This window comes from Dipodomys merriami, unplaced genomic scaffold, assembly GCF_024711535.1.
Source record: "Dipodomys merriami isolate MVZ:Mamm:240054 unplaced genomic scaffold, mDipMer1.0.p SCAF_186, whole genome shotgun sequence".
NCBI lineage: Eukaryota > Metazoa > Chordata > Mammalia > Rodentia > Heteromyidae > Dipodomys > Dipodomys merriami.
The window spans coordinates 736,867-741,907 of record NW_027203226.1 but is presented as its reverse complement, the minus strand read 5'-3'; the positions used below and the strand labels follow the sequence as shown (position 1 = coordinate 741,907).

The 5,041-nt window shown below is 31.5% G+C and overlaps 1 pseudogene; it reads right to left on the bottom strand.

The window, feature by feature from the left end:
- Nucleotides 1-510: 510 nt before the first annotated feature.
- Nucleotides 511-607, bottom strand: LOC138830223 (U6 spliceosomal RNA; annotated as a pseudogene).
- Nucleotides 608-5,041: the final 4,434 nt, after the last annotated feature.

Here is a 5,041-nt window from a genome sequence, read left to right as displayed (position 1 = left end):
ATAGTTTTTGTATACATGTATAATGATTTCTCCAGAGTTTGTGATTTTTTAATCAGAAACAATTTTAACTTACCTGTTGAAATGAGTAGTACAGAAACTAAAATATTTCTGGTGCTTGTCTGAAAAAGTATATTTTAAAATATTCTATATTCTATGTTTGCATAATGTTCATAATTTATTTTATTTTCTCCTAGATATACTTTGAATTCTACATTATTTTATAATATTTAGGTTCATTAATGTGTCCTTTCTGATTGCATTCCATATAGAAACAGTTTGATTCTTTTTTTTCTAGGTCTTAATATTATTTTTCTTTGGGATAAAATGACAATGTTGTCTAATTTGAAAAGTTTTGTAAAGTTTATGCTTTGTAAACGCCTTTCTGAGGTGAATATTTAATACACTGATGTCAACCTAAATTTAATTATATGAATTACGTGTATTGTTACATTTGTAATTTTATAATCAACTTTTTAATAACTGTTTTTCATTTCTTGCATCTGAAGAATGAAACATATGGAATACTTCTCAAATTTTCATATTATCCTTGTGCAAGTGCCATGTTAATCTCTGCATTGTAATTTGAGTATTCATGCTGCTGAAGCATGTAGTATCCTCTAAATTTAAGTAGTTAATGATGCAATCTTTATACAAGCCTATATAGGCTTGGGTGCCTACTTGTAACAAGGAAACAGTAATGTTCCTAACAATGCTATCGATCTTATTTCCCTAAAATTCTGTGAATAGTAGAAATAATTATATTGATCAATCGATTGCTCACATTTGCAAATTTTTTGTCAATGACTATCTTAAGTCTTTTTATTTGGAATTTGATCATACTCTCAATTATTTATAGATAGGTCCAAAGGTGATGGCTTTTTCAAGTACTTATTTATCCAACTGTGTTAGCTATGTGGACCTAATGGATTCAAAGTAAGCGTTGCTTAAGAGCTACTTCTAAACTTCTTCAGCTGATATTTTCCCAAATGAGGTGTTACTGGCACAAATGTCTACCTGAGCCTTTACCCTTCTTCCATGTGGGAACAGACCAACCAGAAAATCATACCCTGACAGCATAGATTGTCTTACTAGAACAAAACTAATCTTGGTTACAAGGGATCATAGAGAGATGAACAGTTCAAACAGAACTGTTCAGACTAGAAGGTATTTTATCAAAATATAATTGTTTAATATACCTTCCATTTCAAAAGTAGCTAAAGCCAAGAAGGTGAAAAAATTGTTCTTATGCATGATTACTTAATGTCCTGGCCTGTCTACCATCCAACCAGGCAGGAACTTACACTACTGCCTTTTTATCACCAAATATTTTCATAGTTGCAAGAGAAGTCCATATGTTTCTCCTTGTTATTAGGCATTAAATTGATACTGTTTTAATCACAGTGTTTCCTCTTGCCTCCATGCTGTAAATCTACAAACGATAAAGCTTTAGGTCTAACTTTATCAAACACTAAGGTAGAAATAATGGAATAATACTTTAAAACAGAGTTGCCTTTGATACAGTAACTACAACAGAACAATGCAAACCTGTGCCTTTTAATTATATTATATATAATTATGTATTTTATATTTATATGTGCTGATTTTATATTTCACACAGTAAAACTTACTAGAATTAGTTGATATTTTGGCAAATAAATTGATATTTATTTATTCTAGTAAATAGAATTGGAATATAAATAATTAGGTTTAAAATATATATTAGAATATAAAAAGTATCAATGCAATGTCTTTAGTATAAACTTGTGATACATTTTAACTTTTCTTGGTCTTCTGAATCCACATGGTAAAAAAAAAAAATGTTTCCCTCTAATCTATAATGCATTTTACTCTGCTGCTCTGTTTATTGTTTTAACTCTCTTGTCCCAAACTGTTTTTCTCCATATTTTGGAAGCATTCCTATTGATTATACCCAAATTTTGCTAAGATGTCTAAAAAAACATTATTCTTCTGCAGTCCCCATGGATCCTAGGATCCCAGGTCCCAGTTATCTGCATCATCAAATAACAGGGGCAAGACTTCTCACCAAGGCCCATGCAACATGTCAGCACATAGTAATTGAAGACCAATCTCAATTTCTCATTTCCTATATTTCAGGGCCCCAATTCCTTGAGATGCAGGAATTAGCAGTAAGCAATTGTGGAATGCAAGGCAACTTAAAATGAAGAATGAAATAAAATTTGAGAGAAAGTACAGTAATTAAAACATGCAACTTATAGATGACCAGCCCATATGAGTGAACAAGTTCACAAAGTGTCAAAAGATTATTTTTAATACCCCTCCCCTATGATTAATGAAAGATTTTATTCCAACATAAGTGGGCCAAAAAATAGTTCCTTGAAGGATAGATCCATAATTGGTCTACCAAAGCCCGGAAAACTTGACTTAGAAGTCAAATGTAATTCAGAAAAAATATTTGAAGCACTAAGGGGTGCTTCAAAACACTGGGACTTCAGTACAACATGGTTCTGTGGTATAAAAATGTCACTCTCAAACCAATGATAATCTACATTTAATCTTCTGAAAGTGTATTCCTTTTCAAATAAACTTTTTAAAATCACATTCGTCAAAATGACATTTTACAAGTTGATGATACTTAGTGACATTACAAGTTTTTTAAGTGTAGGGAGCAAGTTACAATAGAGTTGAATTATTTACACAGCACTAATGCCAAACACGTTCAACCATTCATTAAAGTGTAGAAATAGTACCACCCACAATTTGTGTTTTTCAGTAAGGGCCTTCCAGAAATGTGTTAAATAGGTTAGCCTCCTAAATTTCAAACCCAAACGTGAGCTAATAAATTTCATCATTTAATAAGGTACACTTTAAAAAGTCACAAATAGTTGCCTTATCATATGTTATTTTATGTTTTCCTTCTGTCTAATATAGTAAGAAATATGACTTTAAGTCTTGAATATGGGTATTCATCAGAGATATGACAAACATAATATCTGTCTTCTATTTTTATCATATTCCTCTTTTGGAATAAATTTTAATTTTCTTCTTTTTCCAAAACTTATAGGCAGTAGAAAATATTATTCCATGTAAAATAAAAGAATCACACCATTGTACAAAGCCATTTATAAAAATTCGTAGTTAGGAATACATTCTAAGCCATTTTTTTAACTTTCTTTTTGTCTAAAGATTAATCTTCCAAATGGATGAGAATAAAGTCTTGTTTAGGTGCTTCACCTCCCCAGTCTCCAGCAAATTGTTGCTGCAGATGAATCAATTATGGAAATATAAGCTGACATCAGTTCAAGAATATGCAGGATTGAAAGTCCATGGAATGCATATAAACCATTCAAAGTATTAATAGACAGTTTAACACAATGACTATCAGGAAGTTGAAACCAGAGAAGAATTATAGTAAAGACATAGAATGAATGAAAAATGAACAAGGGGCAAGTACAGCTAGAATATTCAATGTACACACATGATAAAGGAAGTGGAAAATTGGAAATAAATCTTGGAGAATGGGTTGGTTGAGAATGATGGAAGGAGTGACTCAGATCTAGGAGCGTTGGACAATTAGATGGATATATTTAATTGTAAAACAATTGCACAACCTTTTAAAATTCAGTTAAAAAACACAAGAAACAAAAAACAGAAAAATCACAACCAAACAGCAATCTCCAGAGAGTATGAATATGACCTCTCAAAATTTTAATCAATTAATGAAGGGCAGTCTTGGGAAAAGCAAACAAAACTGTTCAAAGAGAGAAGTTTGGGATAGGGGAGAATTTTCAACAGAATTAAATAGATTGTCTAAGGTTATAAATCACCTACATCTGCTGCAAATAGTATCTTTCTTCTACGAGTTTTCTGTCTGAACTGGATAATCCAGTTCTGAGACACATTTGGTAGCTTGTGAGGTTAGTGTGGAAGAAACAAGATCATGAACCCATTACTCCACTGGAGAGAAAACAATACTCTATATTTTCTCTAATATCTCTTCACTACTCTTTCTTCATACTTTTAAGTCAATTGATTTTGAATTATATTTTTCCTTCTTTCTTCTGGCAAAGTAATTCATTAAATATTATTTGCCATTTTCTTCTTTCATGCTGTTTAATTGGCCATTGATATTTAATGAGTCCATTAAATATCCCTCTTGCATTTGGTTGCCATGAAACAACATTTATGTTAATGAGGAGAAATCTAATGTAAAACTTTGTCTCCAGAATACAGCCCTAGAAGCTGTGATCACAAATATTCAGCTATTTTTTTTTCTTTTACCTTAAAAGACTTCTTGTGTCTAAAGTGCCCACAAAAATAAGTACTCCATCACTTGTTGGTTCAATCAGAATTGTCTAAGCTCAAAAATATATTTTCCTAACAAGATGCTTATAGGAAACAAAAAACACTGCACTTTTATCTTCTCTCTTAAGATTCTCCTTAGATACCATATCAGGAACAGTGAAGTTATTCTAGGCAAAATTATTTCAATAGATTATTTTTCTCTTGGTCTTGAATTTGTTCACCAAGATGTCTGGAGGACAATAGAGTTAAATGACCCATACCTTGGAAGACAGTGTCTGTTACAAAAGGACAATGCTTTTATGTCCTATTTCTATGTCCTCCTTTTAGCTCTTGCCGGAGTTCCAATTAATCACAGCTTCTTGGCTTCATGTCTAGTGAAGCTGAAGGACTATATGGGCTCCACCACTGTTAAATCTTCATTATTTCTCTTTTAAAACTCTTTAAATTGCCTCATTTGGACGTGGAATTTATTTTCATGTCTTCATTCAATCAGTTCTGCATTGTAGTGAGCCAAATAGGCTCTGTAAACTCACTTTAGGGAGTAAAAATACTAACACAATTTATATCAAAAAGTTTTGGCCTCCCTTCACTGCTGAATACAATATGCTTAGCTAAGTCTTCTAACAAAACTTTTTTTTATTAACTTTTCCATTTGCTCAATTCTTTTCTGAACTTTTTGGCATATGTAATAACAGAAGTATTCACTATCTCATATTAATAAGGATATTACTTTTGTGAGCCATTTAGAAATGTGAAA